At 48.8% G+C, this 15,500-nt stretch overlaps 1 pseudogene; it reads left to right on the plus strand.

The window, feature by feature from the left end:
• Positions 1 to 1,685: 1,685 nt before the first annotated feature.
• On the plus strand, positions 1,686 to 13,139 carry LOC139360480 (killer cell immunoglobulin-like receptor 3DL1; annotated as a pseudogene).
• Positions 13,140 to 15,500: the final 2,361 nt, after the last annotated feature.

Raw genomic sequence — 15,500 nt, forward strand, 5'->3', positions numbered from 1 at the left:
TCTCCACGGGGACACATGTCCACACATCATCTTCATACTATAAATACACAGTCGCTCCTCCAGATCTGTGGGGTTTACAGGTGTTTGTTGAGCCAACTATAAATCAAAAATATTCAGAGAAAAAATCCACAAAATTTCAAAAAGCAAAACTATGTTGAATGGACACAAATGGAATGGTGTGTAGGCTGTGTCAGGAATTATAAGTAATCTAGAGATGATTTCATGTACACAGGAGGATGAACATGGGTTATATGCAAACGCTGGACCATTTTATGTAAGAGGCTTGAGCATCTGCGAATTGTGGTATCTGAGCGGAGATCCTGAAACCAATCACCCACGAATAGTGAAGGACGATTGTATCTCACTTTTATTTCTCAATTTTAAATAAATATCATAAAAAATTTACAACAACAAGATTAAAAACAAGAAGTGTTTTATAGTGTGAGAATACGTGTAGATTTATTTTTTTCTATGTGTAACCCTTGGGCCCATGTTATCTATGGAGAAGACATTCTATTCCTCCTTTAACCACACGGCAGCCTTTGTCAACTCTAACGGGACTGTGTGTACACGGATGTATTTTAGACACTGTTTTCCGATAAGGGGCTCTCTGTGTTCGCTCTCTTGAGGATGCTGCACATTCCGTAGGCTTTTACAAACCCTTACAATTTGGTAGCTGGAGTCCTCTAGTTTCTTATTATAGGCTATTTGCTACGTTTTTTTTATGTTTCTTCAGGCAGAGTCTCGCTCTGTCACCCAGGCTGGACTGCAGTGGCAGAATCTCGGCTCACTGCAACTTCCGCCTCCTAGATTCAAGCGATTCTCCTGCCTCAGCCTCTTGAGTAGCTGGCATGACGGGTGCCCACCACCAGGCATGGCTAATTTTTGTATGTTTAGCAGAGACATGGTTTCACTAAGTTGGCCAGGGAGGTCTCGAACTCCCGACCTCCGTTGATCCACCCACCTCGGCTTCCCAAAGTGCTGGGGGACACTTGATTTTTTATAGCATTATGTTACTGGATATTTCCATACAATTGAAAATGAGGGAGGCAGAGAGACAGAGAGAGCGAACCATGAGTTGGGACTCTGGACTCTCAGGTCATGAGACAAATTGTAGATAAAATGACAAAAATCCAGAATTGACATGTTGTGGGTTTTGCTGATGAAGAACAGTTCTAAGATTGTAAATAATTGCATAATCCTTCCCTGGGTATTTAAATCATTTAAACTGGTTCTGCTGTCATACTAGAAATACAAGCATGAAACATCCTAATGGTTTATTCACAATTGCTCTGACAACGTTCATAATACCTATTAGATATTTCGCATATTACACACGGAAGAGTTTGAAACACAGATAAAAACAATAAAAATACATAAAAAGTCTTTCACGTCAGCACAGATTTCAGTCACCTCGTGTCCGGGAGGTTGGATCTGAGACGTGTTTTGAGCTGGTCATAGTGAAGGACACAAGGTGTCAGTTCTAGTGAGAACCATTTCCAGGAAGCCATTTTCCACTCTTGAGTGAGCACCCGCTGCACCTCATGCAAGGTAGGAAGAGCCTGCGTACGTCACCCTCCCATGATGTGGTCAGCACGTCAACTGCATGGGCAGGGCGCCAGATAACATCCTGTGCGCTGCTGAGCTGAGCTGGGGCGCGGCCGCCTGTCTGCACCGGCAGCACCATGTCGCTCATGGTCGTCAGCGTGGTGTGTGTTGGTGAGTCCTGGAAGGGAATCGGGGGAGGAAGCACTGGGTTGGAGATCTGGGCCTGGAGGGAAGATCTGGACCTGGAGGTTGAGTTATGGGCCTGGAGTGGAGATATGATCCTGGAGTGGAGATCTGGGCCTGGAGTGGAGATATGGGCCTGGGGTGGAGGTATGGGCCTGGAGTGGAGATCTGGGCCTGAAGTGGAGATATGGGCCTGGAGTGGAGATATGGGCCTGGGGTGGAGATATGGGCCTGGAGTGGAGATATGGGCCTGGGGTGGAGATATGGGCCTGGAGTGGAGATATGGGCCTGGGGTGGAGATATGGGCCTGGAGTGGAGATATGGGCCTGGGGTGGAGATATGGGCCTGGGGTGGAGATACGGGCATGGAGTGGAGATACAGGTCTGGAGTGGAGATCTGGGCCTGGAGTGGAGATCTGGGCCTGGGGTAGAGATCTGGGCCTGGAGTGGGGATCTGGGCCTCGGGCGGAGATATGGGCCTGGGTTGGAGATAAGGGCCTGGGATAGAGACATATGCTTGGCATGGAGGGATGGGCCTGGGGTGGAGATATGGGTCTGGAGTGGAGATTTGGGCCTGGGGTGGAGATCTGGGTCTGGCGTGGAGATATGGGCCTGGAGTGGAGATATGGGCCTGGGGTGGAGATACAGGTCTGGAGTGGAGATCTGGGCCTGGAGGGGAGATCTGGTCCTGGAGGTTGAGTTACGGGCCTGGAGTGGAGATATGAATCTGGAGTGGAGATCTGGGCCTGGAGTGAAGATATGGGCCTGGGGTGGAGATATGATCCTGGAGTGGAGATCTGGGCCTGGAGTGGAGATACGGGCCTGGGGTGGAGATATAGGCCTGGAGTGGAGATATGGACCTGGGGTGGAGATATGATCCTGGAGGGGAGATCTGGGCCTGGAGTGGAGATATGATCCGGGAGTGGAGATATGATCCTGGAGGGGAGATCTGGGCCTGGAGTGGAGATATGATCCGGGAGTGGAGATATGATCCTGGAGGGGAGATCTGGGCCTGGAGGTTGAGTTATGGGCCTGGGGTGGAGATATGGGCCTGGAGTGGAGATATAGGCCTGGGATAGAGACATGGGCCTGGCATGGAGGGATGGGCCTGGAGTGGAGATATGGGCCTGGAGTGGAGATACAGGTCAGGAGGGGAGATATGAACCAGGAGGGTTGATATGGGTTTAGAGTGGAGATGTGAGCCTGGAGTGCAGATATGAGCCTGGAGAGGAGATATGGGCCTGGGGTGGAGATATGAGCCTGGAGGGGAGATATGGGTTTGGAGCAGAAATATGGGCCTGGAGAGGAATTCCGGGCCTGGAGTGGAGATAGGAGCCTGGAGTGGAGATCCCGACCTGGAGTAGAGATATGAGCCTGGAGTGGAGATATGAGCCTGGAGTGGAGATAGGAGCCTGGAAAGGAGATATGGGTTTGGTGTGGAGATATGGGCCTGGAGTGAAGATATGGGCCTGGAGGGGAGATATGGCTCTGGAGGGGAGATATAAGCCTGGAAGGGAGATACGGGCCTGGAGGGGAGATATCAGCATGGAGTGGAGATATGGGCCTGTTGTGTAGATCTAGGCCTGGGATGCAGATCTGGATCAGGAGACTGGGTCTCTGAACAGCTGAGATCCCTGCTGCGGGGGCAGGTGGGCAGCCAGGGTGAGTTTACCTTCAGCCCAGCAAGGGCCTGGCTGCCCAGACGCACAGCCCCGTGGGGGCAGCAGGGGAGGCCCTGGTTTGCCTGCAGATGGATCATCCATCATGATCTTTCTTTCCAGGGTTCTTTTTGGTCCAGAGGGCCTGTCCATACACGGGTGAGTCCTTCCCCAAACCTTAGGGTGTCATCTCCCCACCTAAGAGGATTTTCCTGAAACAGGAGGGAAGTCCTGTCAGACAGTGTCTCATAAACTAAGAAAGGGGGACCCTGAGGTGCTCGGCTCACACTTCTGACCTCGTCCTCTCTGGCTCTTCTTACCCTTGGCCGAGTCAAGCGCTGTGAAGACCGGGGTGAGCTTGGGGTGCTCCAAGCTGAGGTATGCAGGGAGGAAGTGGTGTCAGCGACTGAGGAAGGGAGGGAAGCAGTGCTAGGAACAGCAGGTCCTCTGAGGACAAAGGTGTAACTCACACCCTCCAGTGTTTGCATGACGGTCAGGGCTGCAGTGTGGCTGCTGTCATTCTACCAGAAGAGGTGGGGAAACCACAGCCATGACCCTGACATTCCAAATCTCTGATAGGGACTCAGTTCATGCACTGGCTGATATTCCATTCACAAAGGACATGCCCTCCATGCCGTGTCTACTTTGTGTTGTTTTATGTGAGTCATCTTGAAGTGTAAAAATCTAGTAAGAGTCCCTTATTCAGCATTTGTTCAAAGTTCTCAAATGACACTTTTGTTGTAGGGAGATGCCATGTCTATGTGGGATGGGTCCTTCCTGTAGCCCTAGACACCCAGGTGTGGTAGGAGCCTTAGAAACATGGAAAGGGGAAGAATCTTCTGAGCACAGGGAGGGAGGGGCGGCTCCACATCCTCCTCTCTAAGGTGGCGCCTCCTTCTCCCCCAGGTGGTCAGGACAAGACCTCGCTGTCTGCCCAGCCCAGCACTCTGGTGCCTCAGGGAGGACACGTGACTCTTCGGTGTCACTATCGTCGTGGGTTTAACAACTTTACCAACTTCACTCTGTACAAAGACGACAGAAGCCACGTTCCCGTCTTCCACAACAGAATATTCCAGCAGAGCTTCCTCATGGGCCCTGTGACCCCAGCAGACGCAGGGACTTACAGATGTCAGGGTTCATACCCGCACTCCCCCACTGAGTGGTCGGCACTCAGTGACCCCCTGGAGATCATGGTCACAGGTCAGAGGGCTCCTGTCAGGGCTTCTCCTTGTCCCACCTCCTGAATCCCAGAGCTTCTGCTGAGGGTGTCCACGAGGGTCCCATCACTCAGGACCTGACTGTCTTTGGGGTAAAGGGGGATTTAATACAGGGAAATGGGTGCTATGATGGGAAGAATAACTGTCCCCAATATGGTTACATTCTAATCCCTGGAGCCTGTGACTCTTTATGCTATAGGGCAGGGGACTGAAGGGGAAGATGGAGCTCAGGTTGTTGATGAGTTGACCTTGAGATGGGGAGATGGCCTGGACTGTCCCACTGGGCTCAGTGGAATCACAAGGCACCAAACGATAGGAGGAGGAGGAGGAGAGTGGGGGTTAGAGCAGCGTCGTGGGAGACTCCATCAGCCACTGTGGGCTTTGGAGGTGAAGGAAGGCCACGAGCCACAATGGCAGGTGGCCTCTACGGGCTGGAGAAGTCAAGAGAACCACTCTGCGGTGTCTCCAAAGGGAACACAGTTCTGTAGACGCCTTGATCTTAGCACAGGGAGAACTGGATCCAATTTCTGACTCTAAAAGTGGAAGGGGTCAGTGTATTCTCTCCTGCCACCATGTTTGTGATAATTTTCTGCCGCAGCAACAGGAAACCAACACAGGAACATGGTCAAGGACAAGTTAGGAAACCAAACAACGATAGCCGGGCATGGTGGTGGGCGCGAGTAAACCAACGACTGGATTCAATCACTTGAATCTGGGAGGAAGTTGCAGTGAGCCAAGACCACACCACTACACTCCAGCCTGGGTGAAAAAGTGACACTCTGTCTCAAAAATAAATTAATTAATCAATTAATTAAAGAAACCAAACAAGGAGAAAGTTGGCAACCCCGAGATCAGGAAGGACGGGACGCTGATGCCACCACCAGGCTCCATCCACATAGGGAGGGGTCGATGCTCCTGGATCCAGCACCAGGAGCCACCCTGTGGAAGCTGAGGCCATGGAGAAGGCACAGGCATGGCAGGAGAGGATCCCAATCCCCACCAGGAACAGGGGGTGTGGACACTGGTGCCTGCCTTACTAATCAGTTCATACCTCACACCAGGGACTCCAGTTTCTCCAAAAGAGATTAAACCAGGCTGCTAAGAGCCTGGACATGCAGCCTGCCTGGATCCTCTTCCAGCCCCACATAGACAGCAGGAAAGAGATTAGTGGGAAACACATACGACAGCCTAAGAGATGAGGCTGAGCCCAGTGGGAAGGACGTCCGAGGCTACTAGAGACAGACGGACAGAGAAGAGGGAGGGACACAGATGAAGGGAACTGCACCAGGGGATAAAAGACAGGGAGACACAGAGGGGGAGGAGACAGACAGACAGCCGGGAGAGGAACCCTCACTCGTTCCAGGTGCCATGGATATGATGACAAAGGGAGACGCCTTCTAAACTCACAACCTCTCTTTCTAGGAGTCCACAGAAAACCTTCCCTACTGGCCCTCCCAGGTCCCCTGGTGAAATCAGGAGAGACGGTCACCCTACAATGTTCTTCAGATACCGTGTTTGAGCACTTCTTTCTGCACAGTGAGGTGAACTTTGAGAAGCCCTTGCACCTTGTTGGAGAGCTCCACAGTGGGGGTTCCCAGGCCAACTATTCCATCAATTCCACGACGTCTGACCTTGCAGGGACCTACAGATGCTACGGTTCTGTCACTCACTCCCCCTATGTGTTGTCAGCTCCCAGTGACCCCCTGGACATCGTGATCACAGGTGAGAGTGTCCGGACATTCTTCTCATTGTCACTGGGACACAGAGTGAATAATCCAGGACTTGGAAGCCCCGGGTGGTCATGAGGAAGATGAGTGTGGGATTCTTATGGAGAGAGACTCACTTGGGGAGGTCTGTACCAACAGAGACAGAGAAACAGGAGACACAAGCACAGACCAGGTGTCATAACAGAGGACAGACACAGGGACCATACAGGGAGGTAGAAAACAGAGAAAGAGTTAAAGGGGACACCCAGACACAGACATGTCCCAGAGAGAGTCGTCCTTCTGTGCTGACGTTGCTCAGAGACTTGGCACAGGTGAAAAACTTCATTTCTGTTTTACCTCCACAAAGCGTTTCTACCAGGAGAACCCAAGGACACCCATATTTCTGTCCTGAGTCAGCCCCTGTGGCCTCAGACCTTGTGGCACCTACAGATGCTGTGTTTGTTCTGACACCTCTGCCTTCCGTGCAGTGGAGAGTCATCGTCCCAGGATATCGTGGCCCCAGAACACCAACCCCTGTGTGCTGTGTGTACTTGGGGTCCCCAGACTGGATTCTGAGGCTCATATTCCACATAATCCTACATATGATCGATTACTGAGAGACACAGAGAGAAATCAGGAACATCCAAAAGCAAAGACATAAACACACAGAGAATGAGCCAGAGGAAAGGGACTGAGAGACACACAGACACATAAAGAGACAGAAGGGAGGGCAGAGGAGTGGAGAGAATGATGGAAGGGAGCAGAGAAAAGCTCCAAAATCAGAACCCTGAGGGAGGGGCACAAAGACAGAGATAGATAAAGATGTGGGGATGGATTGCAGAGATTCCAAATAGAACTAGAGAGACTGAGAGGCAGAGAAAGACAAGGAGATGGAGAGAGGCAGATGGTAGATGGGTAGATAGATATAGATAGATGATAAATAGGTAGATGATAGGTAGTGGATGGGTTATAGATACTTAGACAGCGATTGATAGATGATACATAGAGATGATGATGATAGATTACATAGATAGATAGATAGATAAATGGATCGATAGATAGATAGGTAGATAGACACATAAATAGATACATAGATACGTAGATGAATCATAGAGACAAAGAGGCAGACAGATAGAGAGGGAATAGACAGATGATACATAGATATAGATAATAGATAGATGGTGGATAGATAGAGAGACAGACAACTGATAGAGAGAGAGATACATGATACATAGGTATAGATTACAGATAGATAATTGATAGATTGACAGGTAGTAGATAGATAGATCGATCGATAGATAATAGATAGAAATGTGCAGAAGGTTATGAAGAAGACAGAAAGTGAGAAACTCAGAATTAAAGAAAAAGGAAGATCAAGTCAACAATCCAAGGAGGATCAGAGAGAAGAAAACAATACAAAAAGGGAAAACACACCTCAGGCTGGGGAAGTGAGGTCAGAGACCTAGAGAGACAGAGAAGGTGGAAGGAGGAAATAGACCTGAAGAGAGACGGGGTGGAGGGTGAGAGACAGAGAGAGCATTAGGTCATAGATCAGAGGAGTGAGTTCTCAGCTCAGATGTGAGGGGAGCTGTGACAGGGAAGAACCTCCCTGAAGAAACTGCCTCTTCTCCTTCCAGGTAAATATGAGAAACCTTCTCTCTCAGCCCAGCCGGGCCCCACGGTTCAGGCAGGAGAGAACGTGACCTTGTCCTGCAGCTCCCGGTGCTCGTTTGACATGTACCATCTATCCAGGGAGGGGGAGGCCCGTGAACTTAGTCTCTCTGCAGTGCCAAGCGTCAATGGAACATTCCAGGCCGACTTCCCTCTGGGCCCTGCCACCCACGGAGGAACCTACAGATGCTTCGGTTCTTTCCGTACCGCACCCTACAAGTGGTCACACCCGAGTGACCCACTGCCCGTTTCTGTCACAGGTGAGGAAACCCCATGCCTGTCCCGTGTCTTATGATCCTAGAGCCATAGCTGAGGGGCTTCCTGCTGATGATGGAGAGAAGCATGGACAGGTTCAGAGAGAAGACCAAGCTTCGGTGTGAGGGGGGGATCAGGACGCAGGATGGCAGAGAGGGCACCTCCAAACCCTCCTGCATGGCCTGCGTGGTGTTCCACGGTCAGGGCTCCAGGCACCCAGGCAGATGGAGAAACTGGTCAGGACAGACCCAGAGGAGGGAGACTGGGCTCAGTTTGGGGAGATCAGAGGTTCCCTTAGCCCCTCGACCTTACCCATTTCCCAGAAGCCCATCCCGGCCTCTCACCCACACAGACATATCATCACCAGGAACCCTTACACCCTTTCCTTTTCATTTGAAAAAAGAATTGTTGAGCTTAAAAATACCTATAAAATTGACCACCTTTACCATTTTTAAGTGTAAAGTCTAGTGGTCATAAATACATTGATATTCTGTTCTGGTTTTTGTTTTGTGTTGTTTTCACCCTCCACCATTCCCTTCCTGGCCTCTGGTAGCCACCATTCTATTACTCTCTACCTTCTTGAGATCCACTTTAGAGCTCCTGCATAAGGGTGAGAATTGGGAATCTTTGTAATGAGCTCCAGTTCCATCCATGTGGCTGCAAATGTCAGGATGTTACTGTCTCTATGGATGAGTTGTCTCCACTGTGTGTATGTACTACATTCTCTCTATCCGTTCACCCACTGATGGGCAGGTAGGTGGACTCCACATCTTAGCTACTGTGAACTGTGCTGGAACAGTCACGGAGGTGCAGATAGAACTTCAATACACTGAAGTCCTTTCCTTTGGATATAAACCCAGTAGTGAATTTGTGAATACTATGAAAATTCTCTTTTTAGTCGTTTGTTTCGTTTTTGTTTTGTTTTTGTTTTTGAGGCAGAGCGTTCCTCTGTAGCCCAGGCTGGAGTGCAACTGACACAATCTAGGCTCATTGCAACCTCCTGGGAGGCAGTGGCCTCCTGGAATCAAATGATTCTTCTGCCTCAGCCTCCCTGGGAGCTGAGATTACAGGTGCACGCCACAACGCCTAGATATGTTTTGTATTTTTTAGTACAGACAGGGTTTCCCCATGTTGATCAGGCTGCTCTCAAACTCCTGACCTCAAGCCAGGTGCCCGCCTCGCTCTCCGAAACTGCTGGGATTACAGGCATGAGCCACCATGCCCAGCCTCTTTTTAGTTTCTTAAAGGACTTCCATACTTTTCTGCATAATGGCTGTACTAATTTACCTTCCTACCAACAGGGTACCAGGGTTCTCCTTTCTCTACCATCTTGCCAGCATTTGTTTTGCCTGTCTTATGGATAAAAACCATTTTAATGGGGTGAGATGAAAATTCATTGTGATTTTTCATTTGTATTTCTCTGATGATGAGTGATACTGAACATTTTCATACACATGATGGCCATTTATATGTTTTGTTTGTGGAGAAATATCTGTTCATGTCTTTTGCTCATTTTTTAAAGTTAAATTCTTTGTTTTATTGAGTTATGTGAGCTTCTTATATTTCTAGTTATAAATCCCGTCTCAGATGCATAGTTTGCAAATATTGGCTCCCATTCTGTGGGTTGTCTCTTCACTTTGTTGGTTATTTGTTTTGCAGTGCAGAAGCTGCTTAGTTTGATGGAATCCCTGTGGTCTGTTTTTTGCTTTGATTACTTGTGTTTTTGAGGTTTTAAACAAAATGTCTTTTCTCAGACAAATGTCCTGAAGCATTTCCCCAATATTTTCTTCTACATGTTTCATAGGTTCAGGACTTAGACTCATGTATTTAATCCATTTGGATTTGACTTTTCTTAATGGTGAGAGGTAGAGGTGCAGTTTCATTCCTTGCATGGAGATAACCCGTTTTCCCCGCATCGTTTATTGAAAAGACTGTCCTTTCCTGATTGTAGGTTCTTGACACTTTTGTCAAAATGCATTGGATTGGCTGGGCATGGTGGCTCACACCTGCAATCCCAGCACTTTCAGAGGCCAAGGTGGGTAGATCACCTGAGACCAGGAGTTCAAGGCCCGCCTGGCCAACATAGTAAAACCCTGTCTCCACTAAAAGTACAAAAATTAGCTGAGCATGGTGGTCAGCACCTGTCATACCACTACTCGAGAGTCTGAAGCAAGAGAATTGCTTGAATTTAGGAGACAGAGGTTGCTCTGAGCCGAAATTGCACCTCTACACTCCAGCTTGTGTGACAGAGCAAGATTCCATCTCGGCCGGGCGCAGTGGCTCACGCCTGTAATCCCAGCACTTTGGGAGGCCGAGGCGGGCGGATCACAAGGTCAGGAGATCGAGACCACGGTGAAACCCCGTCTCTACTAAAAATACAAAAAATTAGCCGGGCGCGGTTGTGGGCACCTGTAGTCCCAGCTACTCGGGAGGCTGAGGCAGGAGAATGGCGTGAACCCGGGAGGCGGAGCTTGCAGTGAGCCGAGATCGCGCCACTGCACTCCAGCCTGGGCAACAGAGCGAGACTCCATCTCAAAAAAAAAAAAAAAAAAAGATTCCATCTCAAAAAAAAACAAAAGAGCCGTTGAATGTAGACGCATAGATTATATCTGTGTTCTTCATTTTAATCCATTGTTCTATGCACTTTTCTTTATGCCAACGTCATGCTGTTTTGTTTACCACAGCTCTGTAACATATTTTTAAATCAGGTAATGTGATGTTCCTGTTTTCTCTCTATATCTTAAAGTCTCGAGACAATGGGTAACACATACAAAAATTATGGAGAAGAGTATCCCAGGACTCCCAGAGCCCAGTGTTGGATAACAGAGTGTTGGCCGTGAATCAACCTCAAAGATTTCGCTTGAGTAGAGGACAGGCACCCTCATTTCCTCACCTCTCTCCTGTCTCTATTCTAGGAAACCCTTCACGTAGTTGGCCTTCGCCCACTGAACCAAGCTCCAAAACCAGTGAGTAAAGAATGCCTCTTATCTCTGCTTTTGGAAACCTGGGGAGGTGGAAGCCTTGGATTCAAGCCTTGGCTCAGCACCTCCCAGCTCTGACTGTGGGCCTGTCTTCCACCATCTCTCTGAACTCCAGACACTCCAACAGCAAAAGGGATCTGGGCCCAGCACAGGGCTCAGTGAAGTCTCTTAATCTCTAATCTTCTGCAGTTGAGACCTCCTACAAGCTGAAAGAATGATTGCAAATCTGACATCCTTCTTAGGAAAAATGCAGTGTTTGTTCTCCCTGCATTCCTAACTGGAGGATAAATTCCTGGGGGCTTGAAAGAGGGAAGGGAAGGGAACATCTAATGAGGCCAAGGTGTTTTAGAGAAGATCCACTTGCCAAGGAATGAACTCCTGTGGGTCATGAGGCAACCCTGGCTGACTCAGCAGAGCAAGAGCCTTGCAGTAAAGAGCCTTGCACGCACACTCCGACTCACTGACTCATTCAGCCACAGCCCCAAGCTCAGGCTGTGCAGTTAGAATCCTTTCCTATTGTTGCCATAAAAAATTTCCACAAAATTGGTGGATGAAAACAAAACAGCTGTTTAATTATCTTACAGTGCTGTAGCTCAAAGGATGAAATGCTCCTCACTGGGCTAAATTCAAGGTGACAGCAAGGCTGCCTTCCCTCCGAAGGTTCCAGGCGAGAATCTGCTCTTCACATGTCCCAGTTTCTAGAAGCTCCCACGTTCCTTGGCTCCTGGTCCCCTTCCTCCTTCCTCAAAACAGAGCAGGAGAAAGCTGGGTCTCCCGCCATCAGGCCGCTTGTCCTAAGGAGACATTCCACATGGTTACCTGTCAATCAAGAAACGAGAGACAATCCATAACAAGAAACTGCTATGATTAGCTTCTTATTGGAGTCTCTTCTTCCTCCAGGTAACCCCAGACACCTGCATGTTCTGATTGGGACCTCAGTGGTCATGATCCTCTTCACCATCTTCTTCTTTCTCCTGCATCGCTGGTGCTCCAACAAAAAGAGTAAGTCTCACGAAGCAGAGGCCACAGACCTCAGGGCCGTGTGGGGAGGAAGGATGAGGAGGGATGGGAGCATGCGGGTGTGTGTTCCTCACCGGCAGGATGGTCTCTGGCCCAAGGCAGGAGCCACAGAGGCAGGGATTTCTAGAGAGAGCACCAGACACCCTGTCCCTGCCTTCAGCTCACAGACCATTGCCTGATTCTCAAATGTATCCTCATGTCCCTGCAGCCACTGACATCCAGGAGAAGGTTCCATGACAGGCAGAAAGTGGGAGACAGAATCAATGGGATGGAAATTGAGAGCCGTTCATGGGGAAGGGTCTTGAACTCAGAGAGACAGAATGTCTGAGTCTGGCTGTTGGCAGCTGAGGGACCTCAGGCACCTACAGTCTCCCGCTGTGTGTTGGGCTCTGCACATGAAATGAGGACCCAGACGTGCCCTCTCAGCTGTTTTGATGACTTTTGTCTCCTACAGATGCTGCTGTAATGGACCAAGAGCCTGCGGGGGACAGAACAGTGAACAGGGAGGTAGGTCCTCCTCGGCCCAGCCTCGTGGATACTGCTTTATTCCCTAATAGTCCTGAAGAATGTGAGCCCCTCCCTCACTCAACATTTCCCTCTCTCCAGGACTCTGAAGAACAAGACCCTCAGGAGGTGACATACGCACAGTTGGATCACTGCGTTCTCACACAGGGAAAAACCACTCGCCCTTCTCAGAGGCCCAAGACACCCCCAACAGATACCAGCGTGTACACGGAGCTTCCAAATGCTGAGTCCAGATCGAAAGTTGTCTTCTATCCATGAGCACCACCGTCAGGCCTTGCAGGGGTCTTCTAGGGAGACAACAGCCCTGCCTCAAAACCGGCGTGACAGCTCCAATGTGCCAGCAGCAGGAATCCGAAGGTGCGAGTCTGCATCTTAGGGCATCGCTCTTCCTCACACCATGAATCTGAACGTGCCTCTCTCTTGCTTACAAATGTCTAAGGTCCCCACTGCCTGCTGCAGAGAAAACACACTCCTTTGCTGAGCCCACCATTCTCCACTTCACTTGACCCCTGCCCACCTCTCCAACCTACCTGGCTTACTTCCTAGTCCTACTGGAGCCTGCAATCACACTGAGGAACTCACAGTTCCAAACATACGAGAGGCTCCCTCTTAACACGTACTTAGACACGTGCTGTTCCACCTTCCCTCATGCTGTTCCACCACCCCTCAGACTCTCTTTCAGCTTTCTGTCAGCAGTGAAACTTATAAATTTTTTTATCATTTAAATGTAGCTCTCTCCTCTTCAAATAAACACATCTGTCCTCATCCTTTAGGTAATGTGACTCTTTATTCGCCAAAAGTTTCTGGTGTTATCATTACTATGTCCATGTAGCCGCGTATGTTCTCCATTGGGTTCTCACCCCTGGACTCTGAGCTTCTGGAAGCAGGTGGAGCCTGATTTCTGTCTGGAACTCCAATTTCCATCCAACGATGCAGCGCATAGGAGGTTGCAAGGATCGTGAATCAGATGAACAAGTGATATTCTTACTCTCTGCAGACCTGAAAAGCTGGCAGAGCCATTCCAAGATGAAACATCTGTAGAGTCATAGGCCTTGTTGGTCTCATCTCCACGGGGACACATGTCAACACATCATCTTTCATACTATAAATACACAGTCGCTCCTCCAGATCTGTGGGGTTTACAGGTGTTTGTTGAGCCAACTATAAATCAAAAATATTCAGAGAAAAAATCCACAAAATTTCAAAAAGCAAAACTATGTTGAATGGACACAAATGAAATGGTATGTAGGCTGTGTCAGGAATTATAAGTAATCTAGAGATGATTTCATGTACACAGGAGGATGAACATGGGTTATATGCCAACGCTGGACCATTTTATGTAAGAGGCTTGAGCATCTGCAGACTGTGGTATCTGAGCGGAGATCCTGAAACCAATCACCCACGAATAGTGAAGGACGACTGTATCTGACTTTTATTTCTCAATTTTAAAAATAAATCATAAAAAATTTACAACAACAAGATAAAAAACAAGAAGTGGTTTATAGTGTGAGAGTACGTTTAGATTTATTTTTTCTATGCGTAACCCTTGGGCCCATGTTATCTATGGAGAAGACATTCTATTCCTCCTTAAACCACACGGCAGCCTTTGTCAGTTCTAACGGGACTGTGTGTTCACGGATGTATTTTAGACACTGTTTTCCGATAAGGGGCTCTCTGTGTTCGCTCCCTTGAGGATGCTGCACATTCCGTAGGCTTTTACAAACCCTTACAGTTTGGTAGCTGGAGTCCTCTAGTTTCTTATTATAGGTTATTTGCTACGTTTTTTTTATATTTCTTCAGGCAGAGTCTCGCTCTGTCACCCAGGCTGGACTGCAGTGGCAGAATCTCGGCTCACTGCAACTTCCGCCTCCCAGGTTCAAGCGATTCTCCTGCCTCAGCCTTTTGAGTAGCTGGCATGACAGGTGCCCACCACCAGGCATGGCTAATTTTTGTATGTTTAGCAGAGACATGGTTTCTCTAAGTTGGCCAGGGTGGTCTCGAACTCCCAACCTCCGTTGATCCGCCCACCTCGGCTTCCCAAAGTGCTGGGGGACACTTGATTTTTTATAGCATTATGTTACTGGATATTTCCATACAATTTAAAATGAGGGAGGCAGAGAGACAGACAGAGAGCAAACCATGTGCTGGGACTCTGGAATCTCAGGTCATGAGACAAATTGTAGATGAAATGACAAAAATCCAGAATTGACATGTTGTGGGTTTTGCTGATGAAGAACAGTTCTAAGATTGTAAATAATGGCATAATCCTTCCCTGGGTATTTAAATCATTTAAACTGGTTCTGCTGTCATACTAGAAATACAAGCATGAAACATCCTAATGGTTTATTCGTCACAATTGCTCTGACAATGTTCATAATACCTATTAGACATTTCACATATTATACACGGAGAAGAGTTTGAAACACAGATAAAAACAACAAAAATACGTGAAAAGTCTTTCTCGTCAGCACAGATTTTAGTCACCTCGTGTCCGGGAGGTTGGATCTCAGACGTGTTTTGAGCTGGTCATAGTGAAGGACACAAGGTGTCAGTTCTAGTGAGAACCATTTCCAGGAAGCCATTTTCCACTCTTGAGTGAGCACCCGCTGCACCTCATGCAAGGTAGGAAGAGCCTGCGTACGTCACCCTCCCATGATGTGGTCAGCACGTCAACTGCAGGGGCAGGGCGGCAGATAACATCCTGTGCGCTGCTGAGCTGAGCTGGGGCGCAGCCGCC

The sequence above is a fragment of the Macaca nemestrina genome, chromosome 20 (genome assembly GCF_043159975.1).
Source record: "Macaca nemestrina isolate mMacNem1 chromosome 20, mMacNem.hap1, whole genome shotgun sequence".
In the NCBI taxonomy this organism is placed as follows: Eukaryota; Metazoa; Chordata; class Mammalia; order Primates; family Cercopithecidae; genus Macaca; species Macaca nemestrina.